The following is a 9,514-nucleotide window of genomic DNA, read 5'->3' as shown; positions in this document are numbered from 1 at the left end:
CATGGCGGGCTTCTTCCGGTGATCTGCCTCGCCTTTGAAATGCTTGCCTTTCTTTCGACATTGATGGTTGGTCGGAAGAAATCGATGATGGCCCAGGTACACATTCTTCCTGCATTTGTCCATGTATATACTTTCAGTGTCATCTAAACAGTGTGTGCATGTGTGGTATCCTTTGTTTGTCTGTCCTGAAAGGTTACTGAGAGCGGGCCAATCGTTGATGGTCACGAACAGCAACGCCTTAAGGTTAAATTCCTCCAGTCTGTGCTCATTCCACGTACGTACACCGTTTCCATTCCACAGCTGTAAAAGTTCTTCAACTAATGGCCTTAGGTACACATCAATGTCGTTGCCGGGTTGCTTAGGGCCTTGGATGAGAACTGGCATCATAATGAACTTCCGCTTCATGCACATCCAAGGAGGAAGGTTATACATACATAGAGTCACGGGCCAGGTGCTGTGATTGCTGCTCTGCTCCCCGAAAGGATTAATGCCATCCGCGCTTAAAGCAAACCATACATTCCTTGGGTCCTTTCAAACTCATCCCAGTACTTTCTCTCGATTTTTCTCCACTGCGACCCGTCAGCGGGTGCTCTCAACTTCCGATCTTTCTTTCGGTTCTCACTGTGCCATCGCATCAACTTGGCATGCTCTTCATTTCTGAACAGACGTTTCAACCGTGGTATTGTAGGAGCATACCACATCACCTTCGCAGGAACCCTCTTCCTGGGGGGCTCGCCGTCAACATCACCAGGGTCATCTCGTCTGATCTTATACTGCAATGCACCGCATACCGGTCATGCATTCAGATCCTTGTATGCACCGCGGTAGAGGATGCAGTCATTAGGGCATGCATGTATCTTCTCCACCTCCAATTCTAGAGGGCATACGACCTTCTTTGCTGCGTATGTACTGCCGGGAAATTCGTTATCCTTTGAAAGCTTCTTCTTCAATATTTTCAGTAGCTTCTCAAATCCTTTGTCAGCCACAGCATTCTCTGCCTTCCACTGCAGCAATTCCAGTACGGTACCGAGCTTTGTGTTGCCATCTTCGCAATTGGGGTACAACCCTTCTTTGTGATCCTCTAACATGCGATCGAACTTCAGCTTCTCCTTTTGACTTTCGCATTGCGTCCTTGCATCGACAATGACCCGGCGGAGATCATCATCACCGGGCACATCATCTGGTTCCTCTTGATCTTCAGCAGCTTCACCCGTTGCAACATCATTGGGCACATTGTCTGGTTCCTCTTGATCTTCACCAGCTCCCCCCGTTGCAGCATCACCGTATTCAGGGGGCACATAGTTGTCATCGTACTCTTCTTCTTCGCCGTCTTCCATCATAACCCCTATTTCTCCGTGCCTCGTCCAAACATTATAGTGTGGCATGAAACCCTTGTAAAGCAGGTGGGAGTGAAGGATTTTCCGGTTAGAGTAAGACCTCGTATTCCCACATTCAGTGCATGGACAACACATAAAACCATTCTGCTTGTTTGCCTCAGCCGCATCGAGAAACTCATGCACGCCCTTAACGTACTCGCAGGTGTGTCTGTCACCGTACATCCATTGCCGGTTCATCTGCGTCCATTATATATAATTAAGTGTCCAAATTAATAGAAGTTCATCATCACATTAAAACCAAAGTGCATACATAGTTCTCATCTAACAACATATAGCTCTCCAGAGCATCTAATTAATTAAACCATACATTGAAACTATATAAAACATTTCAATGCGAAAACAAATGCGATCATAATCGCAACCAAGGTAACAATTGATCCAACGGCATAATGATACCAAGCCTCGGTATGAATAGCATATTTTCTAATCTTTCTAATCTTCAAGCGCATTGCATCCATCTTGATCTTGTGATCATCGACGACATCCGCAACATGCAACTCCAATATCATCTTCTCCTCCTCAATTTTTTTTATTTTTTCCTTCAACAAATTGTTTTCTTCTTCAACTAAATTTAACCTCTCGACAATAGGGTCGGTTGGCATTTCCGATTCACATACATCCTACATAAATAAAATCTATGTCACGTTGGTCGGCATAATTTTCATAAACAATAAATGAACCAATAGTTATAAAGATAATATATATACCACATCCGAATCATAGACAGGACGAGGGCCGACGGGGGCGGATACCAAAACCATCGCACTATATAAGATGCAATAATAAAAGCAAGAAAATAATACAAGTATCTATGTAAACATACAAGTAAGAATATTTTTCCTTTCAGAAATAAGATAAGAACAAGAGGCTCACCTCGGTGGTGCCGGCGATGAGCTCGGCGCGGGTGATCGACGACGGTGAAGACGGGGACGGGGCGTGACGGACCGCTAAACCTAGACAAATATTGTGGAAAATGGAGCTTGGAGAGGAGAAAGCTTATGTAGTGTGGCTCGGGCATTCCATCGAACACCTTGTGTGCATAGGAGGTGAGCTAGAGCACCACCAAGCCCTTTCCCCCTCGGCCAGAAAAAAACAGAGCAGTGTTCTCTACTCTTACGCGAGGGGGTATATATAGGCACTTCATTGGTCCCGGTTGGTGGCATGAACCGGGACTAAAGGGGAGCCTTTGGTCCCGGTTCAAGCCACCAACCGGGACCAATGGTGGTGGGCCAGGAGCGAGGCTCATTGGTCCCGGTTCATCCCACCAACCGGGACCAAAAGGTCCAGATGAACCGGGACCAATGGCCCACGTGGCCCGGCCGGCCCCCTGGGCTCACAAACCGGGACCAATGCCCCCATTGGTCTCGGTTCTGGACTGAACCGGGACTAATGGGCTGACCCGGCCTGGACCAAAGCCCTGTTTTCTACTAGTGTCTATCTGGCCATGCATCTCGTCCGATGGCAAGGTGGTTGGGTATGGATCATGTTCTGTAGGACTAGATGAAGCCGGCCGCCGGCCTCGACGGCCAGCCCCATTCGTCCACCCCCGACTGCTTGATCTACGAATGTTCAATCGTTGCATTCAACATGTATTCTTTCAATTTGGCTGATCGGTGAGATTTGGAGATCAATGGAGATGATAAGCTATTAATTTTGGAATGTACTATAAACAATTCATAGCTTACGTTGCTCAATATTTATGATGCTCGCTTCTTCTTATGCAATTGCTGGACTGGGATCAACAGACTTGGCATGTGCTTTATATGAAAAATTAGATTCACATGGGATATCCACCTTTTCAAGATTGCTGTTAAGTCTTATTATGATGTTTTAGCCTTGTTAAAGGGAGAGTAATGGTCCTCGCAAAAAGCAGAGAGAAAGGAATGAGCATTCGATTCTTCCATATGTTGCATTTCATTCTTCCGTGTTTAGTTATGTCCAACATTTGTTACATGCACACACTTGACAAGGTTAGTACAAGTAGTAATTTTTCCTCTGTTTTGCAGGGCTATGACAGAACATGCTATGTGATTCCCTGAGGCAGGATGGATGTACCATGTCCACACCACTGTGCTCCTGAAGGTGATCGCTTCAATTCAGCGTTGCAGCACCTGCAGAGGCCCCCTATGGTACGTGCTTTTACTCATGTTATCCTATGCTCTATTTTTTGGCTTTGCGGCCTGCCTACAAGACATAGCTGGGATTGCGTGTTGAATCAGGCAGTATTTTTGACTTCTGTTGTGAGGCTATGCTCATGCTTTAATAAATTTTTCTCTCGTATGAAAATAGGCATATCATAATCCATTATTCTTCTAGGGTTGCCCCAGGCACCATTATTGTCACATGGTAGTAAAAAGCAAATATAGATTTCTACGAGATCCCGTAGAGACCAAATTTATTTCAAGCAAAATATAGTAACCAATATTATTGAAGTTTTACAACTTGACTCATGTGCAATGGACTAATAACACGGCTAGGAAACCTTCTTCGGGACTAAAACCCAACCACACCTTACTCTATCGCTTTATGGCCAAGTGTACACTCCACATGTAAGAATGAACCACAATGCTGGACTAACTGCTTGCATCCTCGTCGTCTTCAACCGCAGCTACATCCGATTGCCTAGCATGGTACTGCCTGAACCTAGTCCCGTATTTCATTTTGTTGTAGGGTGAATCGACAAGCACAACAGGTAGCTCTCTTTTGAATTTGTCGATGTAGGCCTACATGCTAGGATATGTTAGTATCGTTCCATATGTTTCAGAAAATGACAAAATTTGAGGTGTTACTTTACGTACTTCGTCATATTGCAACCTTAGTTTTACTCCCATAAATAATTCGATGTTCCTGAGCATGTACAGTGCACTACAAGAACTGCAACATTTTATGTTGTTAGATCAGCATTTCAGATATTAACAATGTAAAATAAAAATAAAAGCTAATATTGTTGACTGACGTCTCATCAGATTTTTGGCACATTAATATTCCGTACTGACCATTGCGTCACGTTAATGTCTTCCCATGCATTGCTTTCAATCCCATTGAATCGCATCGCTGCTCTCAAATGTGCTTTCATCCCACGTACCTGCAATCCCAATGGGATGAGAAGTTTCCTACGACTAATACTTACATACGATGTTAAATCCTTTCTTATAGTTAAATATGTTGAAATTCTCAGCATGTTATTTACTTCTTTGGGTATCATACAGTGGAAAAGTGAATCAAGAACCTGAATGTCCTTCCTTATGGGGTTTACGACCACAAGGAACCAGTGGGTGTATAAACTTTTCATAGGTAGGAAAACCTGGAGTGCACAGATAATTAGATCAACGTGCATAGTAATAAAAAAATCTGTTCTACGTCAGCTTAATATACCATATCATGTTTCAGGTAGGTGGTTCCTTGTGTTGTTCCAGGAATGCCTGCCAAAGCGTCCTCGTAGCACTCCTCTATCCTACCATCTCTTTCGAGCTTAGCGACGCCGGCCACCCTCTCAATGTAAACCAGTTGGCCGTCCCTTGTGTCAATTGGTTGACCATTACGCATGAGCTGGATCGCAACATCAACCATCTACAACAATAATCAAGTTAATTGTATTGTACAAAAATGAAACTTCATAAACAAAATTGTGAAATACTATCTTACTTCGTCACCCAACCATACGCCATCTTCAGATTCATCTTTATGGGTGAGGCATTGCAAATGCTTTGATAGCACGACAATGTCATCAACTAACACCATTTGTTTTTCACGATTTGTAGTGTTGATCAGTGACGCCACGAAATCCTGTCGAACCACGTCTAGCTGGTCCCTCTGGGTTTCAGGAACTTCTGACCTCTTTTTTAAGTTGCTAGAGCCGATTTTCCTCTTTTTACTGTTCGTGTCCTCGGAATCATTTGTACACTCTGATGGAGTCTTTTTTTCCCTTTTTTCTTCTCAGTGTCGTACGAAGCATACTCACCATCCTTAAATAATTGCAATACCACCCTTTTCTTTTCGCCCCCATGATTTGGTGGCGTCGATCCAACCACACTTACTTGTTGCTGCTTTTCAAAGGATTCATCATGGTTGTCATCATCTGTGAAGGCACGGGGCTCTTCAGGATCTCGCGATCCCGTAGCCTTCACAGAGTGCTGCTTACTCTGTCTGTTGAATGGATTCTGTCAGATGAAATAAACCGTGTGTTAGCCTTTAGCAGATTCTTGCTCAATTATAGGTAAAATGTGCATCACCTGGAAATCTTCAAGGCTTGTGGTGGCTTTGGAATGCATTTGGTTATCAAAACTAGGAGCTCCCTGGATATCATCCACCTCTTTCAAAAGCTTATGAATACCACTGAGATCCTATTTGATATTTGCAGCAGCTCTTTCGAATGCTTCATCCTGTACGTGGAAGATCAAATGTTATTTCTGAAACGACAATGATTGTTTCATAATTAAGTTAACATGCATACGTCAAAATCTTCATCAAGGTTCTTCATGGGGGGCTCCATGTCATCATTTTTTATTCTCTGCTTACAATCGTGCTTAGCATCGACCTCCGTGACATCCTTTTGTTTCCCCTGGTCAGAAGCCTGCTCAGCATTCTCAACAGAGGCCTCCATTGGGTGTGAAGGTGCCCCGAGGTCAGATAGATGTATGTCGTCCACTTCTGGAAATATTCCATCGTGTTTTTTCTTTAAAAAATACATGTTAGTCTGGGGTGTTTTGATAGTAAACTAAATTAGAAAAAAACTTGTACACGTAAATTTCCAATTATATATACTAATCTCATAATTCTAGGCTTACCTTAAATTCTTTGATGAGGTCCTCCATGAGCTTGCCATTTGTACGGGTACGCCTAAGGCACTCATCCATTTTCTTTTCAAGGGTGCACATCCTATGGTTTTGTTCTGTACCGGACTCCCGCACGAGGGAGGCAACTTCTTGCAAATCAGTCAATACACGTCCGACGAGTACCTTAATCTGAGACTTTGAAACAGTTAGAATCATATAACTTCATACTAGTTGGAATGTTACAATATATATTTGTGCCTTATGTAACTCATTTACCTGAGCGCCAGTCTTCGGTTTGGCCAGCGTACCATCTCGTGTTGGAATGAAAGGCCTCATCAGGTCCTCAACGTACTGCAGTTTAGTGTCGTTAGTATGATTTAGAAAATATATATGTTACATAATCCAGGCAATGTGCTGACATTTTACCTCTCCAACTCCCAGATAATTATTCTGGATTATATTGTCAACCTTTTTTGCCTTCTCCTCACTCCAGTTCTGGATCAGTGGCCTTAACCTTGATTCATATGAGATGCTAGAGTCCAAGTGGTGCACTCTGAACTTCTCGTAGTACCATGTCTGCATGACAACAAAAGCAGTTTACAAACATTCCCGTACATTATGTAATGTATGTTAGGAAACTGATAATTGTACTACTACGAATTACCTGCAGCAGAGGTAGATTCCCCTCCAGAATTGCCTCACCATTTACAAAATTCTTCACGCTATCCATAAGATAGTCAAGCGTTAGCTGTCCAAGATTTGTGCCCTTTATCGTCTCAATGTTTCTAACAGTCCCAATATATTTGTTATCCACATACTCCTCTTTTGTTCGGCATACATATTTGCCTATGGTGTACAACACAAATGGTCTGACAAAATTTGGTGTGCTGTCGACTTTCATCTTGGCTAGCAATCCTTTGAAAGTTATTTTGGTGTCATTACGGTCTTTCAGTTTCTTCCACAACTCCATATTATCATCAAGATTTGAAGGGACGTGCTTCTTCCCATGGTAGGGCATGCCTATTATATGCGCTGCATCTTCTAATGTGATCCTACATGGTCTCCCATTGATGATAAAGGCATCCTGCTCTGCATCATATGAATTAGCAATGGCCAGGCAGAGTACACGTCTAATTTTGATGCTAGGTGTCTTGAGAAGTCCACCCAACCCTATCAACTGGATGTACATCCTTTGCTGCGTGTTTAATCCGTTTATGAACTCCTCATATGGCGGCAAAGAAGCATCCTGGGTTCAATGGATGTGCAAGTGTGATTAGATTCAGCATGGTATACAATTTAAACACTCATACAGACGAATACAGCTTATATATACCAACATAAAAATTGTGCTCTACGCTACTGCATGAGGTACAAGCATGCTGAGTTCCATGTATGTGCAAATACTATCATGTGATTCAGCTTGGTTACGTTTGAACGGTCATCTAAGGTAATCATTGGAAAATAAAAACCTATCCAACCGTGGTCTCCTCAACTCTAGGCGCTAATCATGGTCTGTAGTATGGAATTAAAACATGGGCCATCGATGCCTTCCATGACTCGTGCGGAAGGAAAAAAAGAAGGCAAGCGCCTGCTGCACTAATTGGCATCGACAAGACCAGACGCTAAGATTTAGCCTGGAATTAATCAATGAACTGCCAATCTGGTAGGAAACAAATCCTAGCGCCCTCCCCTAACGCCCCCCAACTTAATTTGTTTAAAAATGTGCGGAGTTACATGAATATGCAAACAACGAGTGGGGTCGCAGCAAGAGATCATGCGAGGAAGATTTTGGCACGAAAAATAGCAGCGGCTGAGATCGTGGGGAGTTACCAGAGGATCCATGTTTGGCTCCGTCGTTCGGTCTTGCTGGATTCCTGGGTTGCTCCGTCCTTCTGTCTTGCTGGTTTGGGCGGCGCGGAAGGACGAACTATGATCTACGAGGTTTCAAAGGATCCCTATTTATAGGGATCGTAACAACCCGGACATATATCTACATATAGATTTCTTTGGTTGGAGGAAATCAAGGGAGGGGACCCACCTGGTTGAATATTAGGGGGCGTGGAGAGTTTAGCAAAGGTAAGTTATGGTTTAAAAAAAACCAAGGTAAGTTGCGTAACAACACGTAGGTCTCCTGAGAATCACGATCATCAAAAAGATATCATTCCCGTTTCTTTGAAAATCAGCCAAAATATTTCAGCCTCACTGAATTTCGGCCAAAATATTTCAACACTCGCTGAAATTTTTTCTGAAACTTCTAACTAGCGATGTTAAAAAAATCTGAACCTTCTAACTAGCGATGCCAAAATATTTCAGCACTCGCTGAAATTTTTCTGAAACTTCTAACTAGCGATGTTAAAAGAATTCCGAAACTTCTACCTAGCGATGTTTAAAAAATTGTGAAACTTCTAACTAGCAATGTAATTGTTCTGAATCTTGTCCAGACTCCGACGACATTTAAATATAAATTTAAGAATTCAGTTAACCTTCCTAAGCTTCAAAAGTTCTGGTTGAAAAAAGCAAATATATGTTTCAGCGTCTCACATGCAGACCAAATTTATTTCAAGAATAGTATTTGGAACCAGTACTGTGAAATATTACAACTTGATTAATCCGCACTGGACTATGAACATGGCTAGGAAACCTTCTTCAAGAATAGTATTTGGCTCTCTTGTGTAGTTATTTTATTGCCCATCCGATCTTGCATGTTCAAAATCATACCTTTTTTCCTCGTATCTGTGAGACCAAATTTTGTTAATAACGCTGAATCATTTCTGTTGCTGCTCAAGATGGCATGACACCATGGTTTTCACTTCGGTGAGATTTCGATGAAATAACTAAACTTCATTCATTTAAGCACTCACTGCAATATTTGCCTTTCAGCCAAAATATTTCAGCACTAACTGAAATTTTTCTGAAACTTCTAACTAGCAATGTTAAAAAAAGCTTCAAAAGTTCTGGTTGTAAAAAGCAAAGATATGTTTCAGCGTCTCCCATGCAGACCAAATTTATTTCAAGAATAGTATTTGGAACCAGTACTGTGAAATATTACAACTTGATTAATCCGCACTGGACTATGAACATGGCTAGGAAACCTTCTTCGGGACTAAAACCAAACCACACCCTACTCTACCGCTTCATAACCAAGTGTACACTCCAGATCTAAGAATCAACCACTGCTGGACTAACTGCTTGCATCTTCATGATCTTCAATCGCAGCTGCATCCGATAGGCTAGCAATGTACGTCTTCAGCCTTTTCATGGACTTCAATTTGTTGTAGGGCGAAGTAAGAAGGGCAACAGGCAGCTCTCTTCTATAATTGTCAATGTATGCCTACATGGGAG

General features: G+C 42.5%; 1 long non-coding RNA gene across 1 annotated transcript; it reads right to left on the bottom strand.

The window, feature by feature from the left end:
* Window positions 1-1,646: 1,646 nt before the first annotated feature.
* LOC147960765 (uncharacterized) lies at window positions 1,647-2,374 on the bottom strand. The gene is made up of 3 exons (XR_015609757.1): window positions 2,271-2,374; window positions 2,105-2,162; window positions 1,647-2,017 (listed from the first exon to the last, which is right to left on the bottom strand). It is a non-coding gene; the product is annotated as an uncharacterized LOC147960765 (long non-coding RNA).
* Window positions 2,375-9,514: the final 7,140 nt, after the last annotated feature.

The sequence above is a fragment of the Triticum urartu genome, chromosome 7A, assembly GCF_056163025.1.
Source record: "Triticum urartu cultivar PI428250 chromosome 7A, HENAU_Tu73, whole genome shotgun sequence".
NCBI lineage: Eukaryota > Viridiplantae > Streptophyta > Magnoliopsida > Poales > Poaceae > Triticum > Triticum urartu.
Note: the sequence above shows the minus strand (reverse complement) of the source record. Positions and strands in the feature narration are given on the sequence as shown.